Genomic DNA, 15,863 nt, shown 5'->3' with positions numbered 1-15,863 from the left:
TTTAATTTAATCAGTTTTTATTTAATTTAATTTGGATTTAATATAATTTAATTTAACTTAACTTAATTTATTTAATTTTAATTTAAATAAAAATTTTATTATGATTTAATTTAGTTTATATTTATTTGGTTTTAATCTAATTTAATTTTGATATAATGTAATGTATTTTTATCTAATTTTGATATAATGTAATGTATTTTTATTTAATTTTGATATAATGTAATGTATTTTTATTTAATTTAATTATAATTTTATTTTAATTTTTAATTTATTTTAATTATAATTTTATTTTAATTTAATTTATTTTAATTATAATTTATTTTAATTATAATTTTATTTTAATTATTAATTTATTTTAATTATAATTTTATTTTAATTATAATTTGTTTTAATTATAATTTGTTTTAATTATAATTTTATTTTAATTATTAATTTATTTTAATTATAATTTTATTTTAATTATAATTTTATTTTATTTTATTTTATTTTATTTTATTTTTTTATTTTTTTTTTAATAATTAAAATCATCCTGTAATGTATTTTTATTTTATTTTAATATAATTTAATAATTCTTTTTATTTTCTTTCTTTCTTCTTCTTTTCTTCTTTTTTTTACCTGGACTAGAAGATTTAATTTATTTTAATTATAATATAATTTGTTTTAATTTTAATTTGATTTAATTCCAATTATATATATATATATATATATATCATTTTTATTTTGAAATAGATTAAATTTAATTTATTTAATTAATTAATTTTTTTATTATTATTATTATTATTATTATTATTTTAATCATGATTTATTTTAATTAGGTTTGTTATAATTTTAATTAAATTAATTAAATTATGTTTTAATTTGGATTTGATTTAGTTTTAATGTAATTAAATTATGAAGATGAGCGAGTTTAATTTAACTAAAGATTTTTAAGGATTGGAGCAAGAGGACCACGAAGCAAAGGATCGGGATTTGTTTAGGATGTGGTGGACCCCCCTGTTAGCGTGGGAATCCAGTTATCACTTATTTTCCAACCGTCATCACGATTAAGGTTATTGGGGTGTTTTCTTATTTCGATAGCTTCTCTAAATTTTCTGTGGTGGTAATGCTCTATTTTGGCCATAACATAGGAGTTTTCGATGCAAATGTGATGATTGGTTTTACTAGAGTGTTCAGCCAAAGCCGAGGTTTTGGTGCGGTTATGGTTGATGTCAGCAGCATGTTCTTGAATCCTAGTTAATATAGACCGGCCGGTTTCACCAATGTATGTTTTGCCACATGAACAAGGGACCAAATAGACCCCAGTTTCATCTAAATTATATTAAATTATTAGAAAATTATATTAAATCCAAATTAAATTAAATAAAAACTGATTAAATTAAAACAAAGATCATAATTAAATTAAAAAAAAAAGAAAGCCTCACCTTCATCAAAACTTGTCCGCTCCTTATACTACCCACCTTAACCTTTATTTATTTATCTTCATCTGTCTCTGACTTCTTCACAAATCTAAATCCTGATGATGAACCACAGAGGATGGTGATGCATAAAATAACAAAATGCGATGGATCCGGAAGATATAACCACTCACTTTGTATTAGTTAAGTTTTGATTATAAATATTTATTTATTTACGATGGTAAAATATTAGATAAATATAAATGTTTTTTTCGTAATGTAATAAAATTTTATTTTCTTATTATTTTATTTATAAAAAATGAAATGAAATTTTTTTATAGAAAAAAGAAATAAAAGAAAAAAATAAATAAATTAGAAAAATCAAAATTAAAAGACAATAAATTAAAATTGGAAAAAATTATGAATATTTTGAATATATTATATTATGATGATGTTAATAACTAATTTATAATTGATCACTATTTCTATGAACTTGTTTTTAAGATTTTAATATACCTTTGCCTTTAGGATAGAGGATTTAATCTTCCTTCATATATTTTATGAGTAAACAATTTTTTTTTGTTATTTTCTAACAAAGAGCACTATTTACTTGTGTATATTAAGTTTAATTATTCATCATATATTTCTATTTTTACTTGTGTATATTAAGTTCAACTATTTATTATATATTTTTAATTTATCTGAGAAGAATTGTCATGCAACAATTATAGATCCATTTTAAGCACAAATTTAGGGTGCCTAGAGAGGGATCAAATTTCTTCAAGTGCAAACCTCTTTTAGAGATATTTGAAAAGCAATTCCCCTCTATTTATATAATTATAATTTTTCATTGTTTAAATTATATTTTTTAAATGTTATATAGAATACATAACTTAACTTGTATGTCCAAAAAATCTTTGTTGGGTTTAAGGGAAAATTTACTATATATATATATGAAAGGCCAAAATGTAAGATAGTAAAACTTCAAATTCTTTCACCATTAAAATATTGTTCTTTCAATTTCTTTATATAATATATACATATATTTTTTAAACAATATATAATATATACATAGTTGACATTAAAATATTTTACATAACATGTGTATTGAGACATTTTATCTATGGACTACATTGTCCACATTAAAATGATTATTTTTTGTTATTAATATATTTTTAAGTATACATCAATATTAATTAATCTTGAATATTGAACTATTTTATTAATGATCCATGTTAGAAATTTTATTATTATGAATATTTCTAAATGTTACATATTAATTTTATATTAAGAATTTAATGCTTATGAGGAAGTTCTCATATTTCTTTATTTTACTTTTTAACTTTCAATTACTTTTTTTCTTTGGACATCCAATATTTTATTGTATATAAAATTAAAATATATTTTTTAACATTTTTTTTTATATATAGATATATATGAAGTTTGATATTAACATTAATTAGTTAATATAAATATTCAACTGGTTTGTTTAAACCATATGTTGAAATATTTTTGAAAAGTATTTTTCTTTGAACATCCAATATTTTATGACATATAACATTACAATATTTTTGTAGAATTTAGACTTTTGTGATCCATATTAATTGTAACAAGTTACAACATTTTCGGTAAAAATCACAAAATAAAATCCCGACGTGTTTCAGACCAACCAGTGTGGTTCATCTTCAGGACAAGATGAGGAATGGAATAAATAGAGGATGAGAGCAACTAACTAGCGGTTAGAAAATAACAACTAGTTTGACTAAAAAAATGAAATAACTAATTAAACCTTTGACCCAGAATTAAAAAGATTTTTAAATTAATAATTAATATTATTTTTTAATTAAGTTAAAATATTATTTATATAATAAGTAAAATCAATAGAATAATTTCATTTTAATATTAATATTATTAAATTATATTTGCAAAAAAAAAAAAAAAAATTATAGAATTGTTAACCGAGAAAATATATTATTATGGAGATAATATCAATAAGAATTAGTATTTTAATAGGTAAATAAATAAATAAAAATAATAAGAAATAAATTTATGGAGATACTATTAATAAAAATTAGAATTCTGATAGATAAATAACAAAAATAAATGAACAACTAAATAAATAATTAAATAATTAAATAACAATAGTAATATTAAAAAAGAAAAGAATAAGAAGATAACCTGGAAAACACGAAAAATACTAGGAAGAAAGAGTAGTGATCCAAAACCTGTTGATACTCCAACCATCATCTCTATTTAGATTTACGGGCCTTTTTTCGATCTCTAAGGCCTCTCTAAATTTCTAATGATGAAAGTGGTCAATCCCAGCGATGACCTTTGCCTCTTCAATGCAAATGTGATGATTAGTTTTTCCGCATGTTCTGCCAACAAGGGGGAGCGAGACCTTTCATGCTTTAAGTCTTCAACATGCTCACAAATCCTTTGATTTATTGACCGACCAGTCTCACCAATATAAGGAGTCCCACAGGAACAGGGAATGATATAAACACCCTTCCTATCCTTAGGGTTAATAGGGTCCTTGGTTGAATGAAGAGAACTTCGAATAGTGTGAAGGGGTCTAAAAGAAGAAGGAATATTATGCTTTTTTAGGATCCTAACGATTTTATCCATGGTCCCTTGAATAAAAGGAAGATGAACCCCGGAAGATCGATCGATCCTTGGGATCAATCCTCTTCTTAGGACCTCTTTCTGCATTAAGGAAAGCTTTACGACCTTGGGACTTACTATAACCATTATTAATAAAGACCTTGAGGTGAGCCTTTTCATCATCAAGGTGATATTCATCAGAAACTCTCAGCGCCTGAGTGGCTAAGGTGTTGAGAACACCTAGCTTCTGAGCAGGGAAATGATGGGAATCGGCATGAAGGTATTGTTGAAAATAGCAACAAGAAATTCTAAATATAGAAGTGCTAAAAATAGCATTTCTATAAATAGAATTTCGAGATACATTCCAATTTTAGTTAGTCCCTGAACTAAAATTGAGAATTTAAATTCGAATTTGATCTTAGCAGTTGTTTGAAAAATAATTAATTAATTCATCTTGAGTTAATTAGTTGGAGAAAATCAAACATGAAGTCTATGTGAAGACATGCAACAGTTTCCCCTTTGATTGATGAAGCTATTCCTTAATTAAGGAGATCAGGATGAGTTGTACTTTGAGTTGTAATTAGTTAGCTCAGTTAACTGAGTTAAGTCCAATTAGATTAGTTCCAACAATTTGTGGAACTGATTGTGATTTCAGTTAGTTAATGCATGCATGCATGTAACTACTGCACTTCAGATAACTGAATATTCTCTCATAAATAACTCATGCATGTCAGATTAGTCAGAGACCCAGTTGAGATCAGATGATGGGACAGTGTATTATCAGTTACAGGAATATTCCATTGAGGATATCTCTTGCATGCAGAAGGAATTCATTCCTTGGAGATTACGCAGTTACTTTTGAGTTTGGTGAGTTGTGTGAGAGGTGATTTCACACAGGTGGCAGCCAGAGGACCCAGGAGAAACTGCGCAAGGAAATAGGAGGCTTGGAGGACTGAAGGAAGGCATATGTTGTGTTTATTCAGTCTATGAGCAGCATTGAGGGATTGTAATAAGAGCTAGATAGCTTGTGAGCTAAAGATCTGTGTAATACAGAGATATTTCCAATTGTATGATAATATAGAGATCGGGGTTTTTAGCTGAGGCTTTCCCCAGAGTATTCTTCTGTGTTTATGTGTGATTGATTTCTCAATATTTATTATATGTGTTCTATTTGATTTGCTCAAAATTAATTAAGCTTTCGCAAGTTTTTTTGTAGAAGTATATCAAGTATTTTGCTTTAGTATATTGCATTATCAGGTGATCTATAGTGGGAAATTCTACATGGTATCAAAGAAAAGGTGATCAAAGCGAAGAACAGTATACAAAGAAGAGATAAGTTTGAAGTTTGAAGTTCTTGATTATAGAAATCGAATTCTTACCACATCTCAAATTTCACCAATGGCGTTCAATAGTTTGAGACTCGAGTATGCCCTTGATGGCAGCTTGAATTATATAGCTTGGAAGGATCACATGGAAGTGGTATTAGAGGACAATAGTTTGAAGGACTTCATTGATCAAGAAGTCCCCAAGCCAGCAACAACTAACGCCCAAGAATTGGTGGAATGGAAGAAATGTGTGGCTAGAGCGAGGAGGATTCTTCTGGAGGGAGTTCGAGACCACATTGTCTCGAGTCTCCATGGGAAGGAGACACTGTTTTCAATGTGGAAAACATTGAAGGATCTATATCAAAACAACAGCGATCAGAGGAAGCTGGCGCTAAAAGACAAGCTTCGGAAAATCAAGTGTGAAAAGGGCGACACGATCTCTACATATTTGAACAAGCTCACCACATGCAGGGATGAGGTTGGAAGTGTAGGGATCACGATAACTGATGATGACATGGTGAGTCTTACTCTCCTCGGTCTTCCTAAGAGTTTGCATAGCTACCAAGACTCGGTAAATGGAAGAGAGAAACTACTAAATTGGGAACGACTTTGGTCGGATCTGATGCAGGATGATATAAGGAGAAGCACCAGATATGGATCTTCATCAAAGCAAGATGATGAAGAAAATATAGCCTTAGCGAGTAAGGCGAGGAAAGGGAAAGGGAAGGCGTCCCATTCCAAATCGATTTCTTCCCATGGTGGGAAGAATATTGACAAATCGAAAGTGAGATGCTTTCATTGTCATGAGGTGGGCCATTATGCTACAAATTGTCCACAGAAGAAATCCAAGAAGGGATCCTCGAAAGGATCAGATGGTGAGGCACTGGCCTCATAGTTCGAATTGGATTTCACCCTCATCGCATGCATGGTTTCATCGATGGTGGGTTGTGTTTGGTACCTGGACAGTGGAGCCTCATTCCACATGACCGGCGACAAGAGTCTATTCAGTACCTTGGAGGAGAAGGACCTCCAGATGCGCATAGAGATGGGTGATGATGGAAAGTACCATGTTTCAGGTGAAGGTACAGTTGTGTTTCAGAGGGAGCATGGAGCTCCTCTCACCCTGACTGATGTAAATTATGTGCCTGGTCTGAAGAAGAACCTTGTGTTCGTCGTTATGCTAGAAGACAAAGGATATGATGTAGTCTTTAGTAAGGGAAAGGCATTCCTAAGGCATATCTGCATTGGACAGGCCAAGAGGATTGGGATTCGAGTAAAGAATCTCTACAAGCTGGAGGAAGACGATTGTGCTGCATTGAGTTCCAAAGAAAAGTTGGTGCAAAGACAAGATGTGGGCAAGCTATGGCATAGAAGATTGGGCCACTTGCACCATGGTGCCTTGAAGATCATGAAATTGATTTCTACTGGACTTCCCAAGGGAAAATTGGAGCAAGTGGATACATGCAAAGGTTGTACCTTGGGTAAGTATGCAAAATCTTCCTTTCAGGATTGAGATAGTAGAGCTAGAGCAATCCTAGAGTGAGTTCATACAGATGTGTGTGGACCATTCTCTACAGCCTCCACCACTAAAAAAAGGTACTATGTTATTTTATTGATGATTTTTCTCGTATATGTTGGATCTACTTCATGCAGAAGAAGGATCAAACCTTCTCAAGGTTTTGTGAGTTCAAAGCCTTGGTTGAGAAAGAATCTGGAAAGAAAATAAGTTCCTCGTGAAGCGACAATGGTGGAGAGTATGTCTCCCAATAGTTTAAGGACTTATGTGCAGCAGAAGGAATTAAACGGGAGTTGACGACACCCCATAACCCACAGCAGAATGGGGTGGCCGAAAGGAAGAACAGATCGATTGTGGGAGCAGCTCAAGCGATGTTGCATGACCAAAGCCTACCACTTCATTTGTGGGTTGAGGCATGCAATACAACAGTATACTTGCAAAATAGAATCCCACATCATATACTAGGGATGAAGACACAAGTGGAGGCCTTCTCCGGGAAGAGACCAGATGTGAGTCACTTCAGGATCTTTAGATCATTAGTTTATTGCCATGTGACCAAAGATGCCTGGAAGAAGCTAGATTCAACAGCTGAGTTGGGGATACTTGTGGGGTACACTGATACACCCCACAACTATCAAGTGTTCTTGCCTACCAGTCAGAGGACATTGGTACGAAAATATCTAAAGTTTGACGAGCAGAAAGCCATGCGAGTATTCCTTTAGAGGGAGCTCAAGTTGCATGTAGAGGAGGAGCTTTTGGTTACAAAGGAGGAGGAGCCTCAGACTGATGTGGAGCAGCCTCATGCAGAGGATCCAGGAATGGAGATATCCACTCATGCAGAGTGTTCCAGAGATGGGTGGAAACGCTCAAGGGAAGCTGACAGATTGATGCTAGATGCGAGAGAGAATGTGTGAAAACCATCTTCTCAGCACAGACAAAGGAGGTCACCAGAGCGGTACACTAGTTACATGGCTTTGGTTGGGGAGTGTGTACAGACCGAACCATCTTCCTTTGAGGAAGCAGTGCAACAGCTAATCTGGGTTGATGCTATGGTGGAGGAGTATGACTCCATCATTCAGAACAGTGTTTGGGATGTTTTCCCAAGACCAGAGGACAAGTCAGTGGTGAGTTCCCGATGGCTTTACAAGGTAAAGCAAGCAGTTGATGGGAGTGTGGAGAAACATAAGGCAAGGTTTGTTGCCCGTGGTTTCTCACAGGTCGAGGGGATTGACTATGATGAGACTTTTGCTCCTGTAGCAAGGTACTCATCTATCAGATCGATGTTGGTGCTATCGGCACAGATGGGTTGGAAGATCCATTAGATGGATGTGAAGATTGTGTTCCTCAATGGCAAGATTGAGGAAGTGGTGTACATAGAATAGCCGGGAGGATTTGAGACCTTCGATCGTGAGTTGCATGTGTGCTGACTCAAGAGAGCTTTGTATGGGCTGAAGCAAGCACCTCGTTCTTGGTACACCAAGATCGTCAGCTATTTCACCGAGTTGGGCTTCACAAAGAGTGAAGTGGATGCGAACCTTTACCACATCATGGTAGAAGGTAAGCCATTGATCATTGTTCTTTATGTTGATGATCTGATATTGACAGGTGATGATCAGTTGATCAAGTCTTGCAAGGAGGACCTTGTAAGAGAGTTTGAGATGAAAGACATGGGTCTTATGCACTACTTTCTAGGCATGGAAGTGTGGCAGAAGGATGGGGAAGTGTTTGTATATCAAGGCAAGTATGCCAATGAGATACTCAAGAGATTCCACATGGAGAAGTACAAGCCCATGCAGACTCCTCTAGCGGGTAACTGGAGGAAGGAGGATGCCACTTCAGGTGAGGTAGTAGATGCTATTGTTCATCGATATCTTGTGGGTTCATTGATGTATCTAGTGAACACACGACTAGATTTGTACTTTACGGTGAACCAGCTGAGTCAAGCTATGGTTCAACCTACCAAGCTATTTTGGAAGGCAGCGAAGCATGTTCTGAGATACCTCAGAGGCACATCTTAGTATGCATTATGGTACAGATGGACAAACGAAGTGAAGCTTTAGGGCTTCACACGACGCAGATTGGGTAGGGAGTCCATTAGACCAGAAGAGCACTTCAGGAGGAATTGTCAGCCTTGGTTCAGCTACTGTTTCTTGGTACAATAGGAAACAAAGGTCATTTGCACTTAGCTCAGCATAGGTTGAATACATGGCTGCTAGTCAGGTAGCATGTGAGGCCATTTGGATGCAAAAAATTCTAGTTGGATTGTTTGGTCAGAGGATGGATCCAATTGTGATCTATTGCGATAATCAGAGTTGTATCAAACTCTCTAAGAATCCAGTATTTCATGATAGGTCCAAGCACATCGATATCTGGTATCATCATTTTCGAGACTCTGTGGTGAAGAGGATCATGTTGTTGCTATATGTTTCGACCGAAGAGTAGGATGTAGATATTTTGACTAAGGCATTGTCAAAATGCAAATTCGAGTTCCAGAGAGACAAGATTGGGGTGACAGATAATCCCTTTCATGTTGAGAGGGAGTGTTGAAAATAGCAATTTGAAATGCTAAATATAGAAATGCTAAAAATAGCATTACTATAAATAGCATTTCGGGAAACATTCCAATTTAGTTAGTCCCTAAACTAAAATTGAGAATTAAAATTCGAATTTGATCTTAGCAGTTGTTTGAAAAATAATTAATTAATTCATCTTGAGTTAATTAGTTGGAGAAAATCAAACATGAAGTCTATGTGAAGACATGCAACAGTTTCCCCTTTGATTGATGAAGTTATCCCTCAATTAAGGAGATCATGATGAGTTGTACTTTGAGTTGTAATTAGTTAGCTCAGTTAACTGAGTTAAGTCCAGTTAGATTAATTCCAATAGTTTATGGAACTGATTGTGAGTTCAGTTAGTTAATGCATGCATGCATGTAACTACTGCACTTCAGATAACTGAATATTCTTTCATAAATAACTCATGCATGTCAGTTCAGTCAGAGACCCAGTTGATATCAGATGATGGGACAGTGTACTATCAGTTGCAGGAATATTCCATTGGGGATATCTCTTGCATGTAGAAGGAATTCATTACTTGGAGATTGCGCAGTTACTTTTGAGTTTGGTGAGTTATGTGAGAGGTTTTTTCACACAGGTGGCAGCCAGAGGACCCAGGAGAAACTGCACAAGGAAATAGGAGGCTTGGAGGACTGAAGGAAGGCATATGTTGTGTCTATTCAGTCTATGAGAAGCATTGAGGGATTGTACTGAGAGTTAGATATCTTGTGAGCTAAAGCTTTATGTAATCCAGAGATATTTCCACTTATATGATAATACAGAGATCGAGGTTTTTAGCTGAGGCTTTCCCCAAAGTATTCTTCTATGTTCATGTGTGATTGATTTCTCATTCTCTGTTATATGTGTTCTATTTGATCTTGCTCAAAATCGATTAAGCTTCCGCAAGTTTGTTTGTAGAAGTATATCAATTATTTTGCTTTAGTATATTGCATTATCAGAGGATCTATAATGGGAAATTCTACAGGTATTACTCTGTGTGAGTTTTCTTCCGAAAAACTTCATGAGAGAAAGAACTGTCATCCTTTTTTGAAATGAGAATGTCAAGGAAAGGAAGGTTGACATCAACTTCAACTTCCATGGTGAACTTTATGGAATTTGATTGATTATTAAGATGTTGGTAAAACAACTCTAGCTTCTCTTTCCCATGAGACCAGATGACACAAGTGTCGTCCACAAACCTTTTCCACAGTTTAGGTTGGGAAAGAGTCGATAACAAGGACTTAGATTCAAAGAACTCCATAAAGAGATTGGTAACAATGGGGGAAAGGGGAGAACCCATGGCAACACCATAGGTTTGCTCATAAAATTCGCCTTCAAAACTAAAGAAAGTGGAGGTGAGGCAAATTTTAACCAAAAGAGCAGTATCAGGATCCGTAATACGATTAATAACATCAATGGCCTCATTAATCGGGATATTCATGAATAATGAGACCACATCGAAACTAACCAGCATGTCTTTTGGATCAATTATGATATCCTTTAACTCATTAACAAAGGAGGATGAATCTTTAACAAAGGATTCAGTCCGACCAACAAGAGGCTTGAGCCTGTTAGCAAGATATTTAGCAAGAAGATAAGTCGGCCCTCCTATAGTGTTGACTATGGGGCAAAGGGGTGCCCCTTCCTTATGGATCTTAGGGAGACCATAAATCCTAGGAGTGAGAGGGTTGCTCTCAATAAGCTTCTTACTCAGGGAGCTAACAATGCTACTAGATTTTATGGCTAGCGCAATTGTTTTAGAAATTTTTCTTAAGGGATTCTTATCAATATTTTTGTAGCCCACTCCTCTAGTGTTGCACCCTCCCCCCTTTTTTCCTATACTCTTTTTTCTTTTCTAGATCACCTTTGTAATAGCGGGAGCTACAAAAAGCTTGATAAGAATCCCTTAAAAAATATTTCTAAAACAGTTGCGCTAGCCATAAAATCTAGTAGCACTGTTAGCTCCCTGAGTAAGAAGCTTATTGAGAGCAACCCTCTCACTCCTAGGATTTATGGTCTCCCTAAAATCCATAAGGAAGGGGCACCCCTTCGCCCCATACTCAACACTATAGGAGGCCCAACTTATATTCTGCTAAATATCTTGCTAAGAGGCTCAAGCCTCGTGTTGGTCGGACTAAATACTTTGTTAAAGATTCATCCTCCTTTGTCAATGAGTTAAAGGATATATAATCGATCCAAAAGAAATGCTGGTTAGTTTTGATGTGGTCTCATTATTCATGAATATCTCGATTAATGAGGCCATTGATGTTATTAATCGTATTACAGATCCTGATACTGCTCTTTTTGCTAAAATTTTCCTCACCTCCACTTTCTTTAGTTTTGAAGGCAAATTTTATGAGAAAACCTGTGGTGTTGCCATGGGTTCTCCCATTTCCCCTATTGTTGCCAATCTATTTATGGAGTTCTTTGAATCTAAGTCCTTGTCATCGTCTCTTTTCCAACCTAAACTGTGGAAAAGGTTTGTGGACAACACTTGTGTCGTATGGTCTCATGAGAAAGAGAAGTTGGATTTGTTTTACCAACATCTTAATAATCAATCAAATTCCATAAAGTTCACCATGGAAGTTGAAGTTAATGGATGCATTCCTTTCCTTGACATTATCATTTCAAAAAAGGATGACGATTCTTTCTCTCATCAAGTTTTTCGGAAGAAAACTCACACAGAGTAATACCATCATGCTAATTCCCATCATTTCCCTGCTCAGAAGCTAGGTGTTATCAACACCTTAGCCACTTGGGCGCTGAGAGTTTTTGATGAATATCACCTTGATGATGAAAAGGCTCACCTCCTTAAGGTCTTTATTAATAATGGTTATAGTAAGTCCCAAGGTCGTAAAGCTTTCCTTAATGTGGAAAGAGGTCCTAAGAAGAGGATTGATCCCAAGGATTGATCTTCCGAGGTTCATCTTCCTTTTATTTAGGGACCATTGATAAAATCACTAGGATCCTGAAAAAGCATAATATTCCTTCTTCTTTTAGACCCCTTCGCACTATTCGAAGTTCTCTTCATCCGATCAAGGACCCTATTAACCCTAAGGATGGGAAAGGTGTTTATATGATTCCCTGTTCCTGTGGGACTCCTTATATTGGTGAGACTAGTCGGTCAATAAATCAAAGGATTTGTGAGCATGTTGCAAACTTAAAGCATGGAAGGTCTCGCTCCTTCGCGTTGGCAGAACATGCGGAAAAAACCATTCATCACATTTTCATTAAAGAGGCGAAGGTCATCGCTAGGATTGACCACTTTCAGCATCAGAAATTTAGAGAGGCCTTAGAGATCGAAAAAAGACCCGTTAATCTGAACAGAGACGATGGTTAAAGTATCAACAGGTGCTGGATCCCTATTCTTTCTTCCTAGTATTTCATGTTTTCTTGGTTATCTCCTTATTCTTTTCTTTTTTAGTATTATTATTATTATTATTATTATTATTATTATTATTATTTATTTATTTATTTATGTATATATTTATTTATTTATTTATTATTTATTTATTTTTATTATTTATCTATCACAATTCTAATTTTTATTAATAATATCTCCATAAATTTATTTATGTATTTAATTTTTTTATTTTATTAAAATTCTATTTTTTATTAATAGTATCTCCATAAATTTATTTCTTATATTTTTATTTATTTATTTACCTATTAAAATACTAATTCTTATTGATATTATCTCCATAATAATATATTTCTCCGTTAATACTTCTATAAAATCAATTTTTATTTTTTTTACAAATATAATTTAATAATATTAATATTAATTAATATTAAAATGAAATTATTCTATTGATTTTATTTATTATATAAATAATATTTTAACTTAATTCAAAAATAATATTAATTATTAATTTAAAATTCTTTTTAATTCTTGGTCAAAGGCTTAATTAGTTATTTCAATTTTTTAGTCAAACTAGTTGTTATTTTCTAATGGCTAGTTAGCTGCTCTCATCATCTATTTATTCCATTGCCTAGATCTGATTCCTCATCTTGTCCTGAAGATGAACCACACTGGTTGGTTCGAAACGCGTCAACAGGATTTTATTTTATGTGATTTTTATCGAAAATGTTGTTACAATTACAATATTTTCTTTTAACTTTATATATATAAAGTTTGATATCGAAATAAATTAATTAATATAAATATTTAAATAGTTTATTTAAATCATATGTTAAAATAGTTTTGAGAAGTATAAGATTTAAACATTTTACTCATATATATATATATATATATATATATATATATATATAATCTCTTTTTAAAGTTTATATGAAATTATATTATGACATGTGAACATCTAAATATTTTATTTATGAATTAGTGTATATCGATGTTTTATAAAACTTTTAATTAAAAGTAGCTAAATATACATATTCATTTTATTTTTTATTATAGCCGACATTGCTTTTTGTTTAGAATATATTTTGTTTATTGTAAGAGGGACACATGTCAACTCCAAGTAGGCTAGACGGAATCACACATTGCCCTCATACTGGGTTGTTGAATGGGCTTTTAGATGCAATCACACATCACCCTTATATTGGGTTGTAGAATATGCCTTTAAAAATAATAATAAAGTTTACTTAATGCCTTAATATTTATGTAATCACAAATTTGTTTTGGATTTATAATAAACCTAATCTAAAAAACAAATTTTACGACATATATAACAATTTAATTTATTTGATTTAATATTTATTTATAATATGTGTTTTTTTTTAATTATTACTATTAAGAAAATAAATTAACCTCCCATATTAATGAATGAATTGAAACCAAAATTTTATATTATTATTATTATCCAATTTTAAGGTCACTGCCAAGTCAGACACTAAATTGGTGTATGCGACCCCCTTGTTTGTGAGACAAGGGACCCACCACCGCGCAACCATTTTATTGCTAACTCTACAAAAGCAGACATACTCTACCCCTCTAGTTTTGAACCTGCGACCTCTTAGAAGGAAACACATACTCTTAACCAAATAATTATTTTTTATAAAATTATTAATAAATAAATAATATATTTATATTAAATTATATATATTTAAAATATTATTTATTTATTTAAATATATAAAAATTTTAATTAAATAATTATATTAAGTTTTTTTATTAGAAATAATAATAAATTTTAAAAAATTATATAATATTAATAATATATTTTGATATATTAAAATATTATAATAACTCCACATTGCCCAACCAAATTTCCTTTAAATTCACACAAGAATGTTTTTATGGACCTTCCCTAGAGACACTGCATCGTATGTACAATTATTTTAATAATTTTGTTTTAATTTGACTTTCAAGAGGTCTAACAAAATAGCATCCACTCATTGAGCAAGTTGAGTTAAAAGGACTTTGCATTTGTGAACCTTTTCCATTTTATGTCGTTGTCCAACAGACATAATATGGTCCACTCTCAGGCCAAAGAAATTACAATTTTGTAGGTTAAGGATCACTAGGGAAACATAGCCTCGCACCTTCTCAATGACGTTGAGATCACTCATAGAAAAATTGCAAGCCTTATTCAGGCTCTACCATCCCCCACGACAAACAATTGACTGGGACAAATTACCCTTCCATCCACAAAAACTACAATGTAGTTGGAAATCTCAAAACCAAAGGTCATAATAACAGAGAGATTCTTTCATGTAGGAAGGATAAAATTATTCCACCATCTAAACAATTGCCCCTTCCAACCACACAAACTACATTGTAGATGGAAATTCAAAAACTAGAGTTCATGGTAGTAGAGAAATTCTTTCACAATCTCGCAGGCAAGAACAAAAACAATCCACTATCTAAACAATTTCCATAACACACTAGTAGTGCGCGATTTACGAACTTCACCTACATTCCTTCTCGAAACAGTGTTCTCAGAGGGTGATTCTCCTTTTGAATTCACACTAAAAATATCCCTTTAAACAACATTTCTTGCAAGGAGAACGTCACAAAGGAGTCCCCTTCCAAGGCCAAAAGACACTACTTTCATAAGAAACTTGTCAATTCGTCAAACATGCCCATCTTCCACAACTTAATTGTGAAATCAAGAAGACCAAAATGCAAGGATCAAGGGAGGGTGGTGGCATGATAGCCACAAGCAAAACTCCACAATGAAAATCCCAGACTCAATCAATTTCTCCCTCCTAAATCATAATAATAGAACAATTAAGTTAAATCTATAAGGCTAGGTACACAGTACTTTGAATTTCCATCACCTTGATTGTGATGGTTTGTGAAATATTGTGGGATTTAAGGGTTGACTTATCTACATGCATGTGTTTACTCGAGCTTTCCACAAAGTCACTTTGACCCCCCCTCCCCCCAATTTTCCATTTTTATATTTTCTTATATCAACCAATTTAACTACTTTTTTTTAATAGATTTCATGTGTCATTAGTGAATTATGACAGGCCTGATTTGACCATTAATTTTTAATTCAATT

The sequence above is a fragment of the Pinus tabuliformis genome, chromosome Q (assembly GCF_031772625.1).
Source record: "Pinus tabuliformis cultivar Carrire ecotype Pingquan chromosome Q, CPIR1, whole genome shotgun sequence".
Lineage (NCBI taxonomy): Eukaryota > Viridiplantae > Streptophyta > Pinopsida > Pinales > Pinaceae > Pinus > Pinus tabuliformis.
This window is presented reverse-complemented; position numbering follows the sequence as displayed.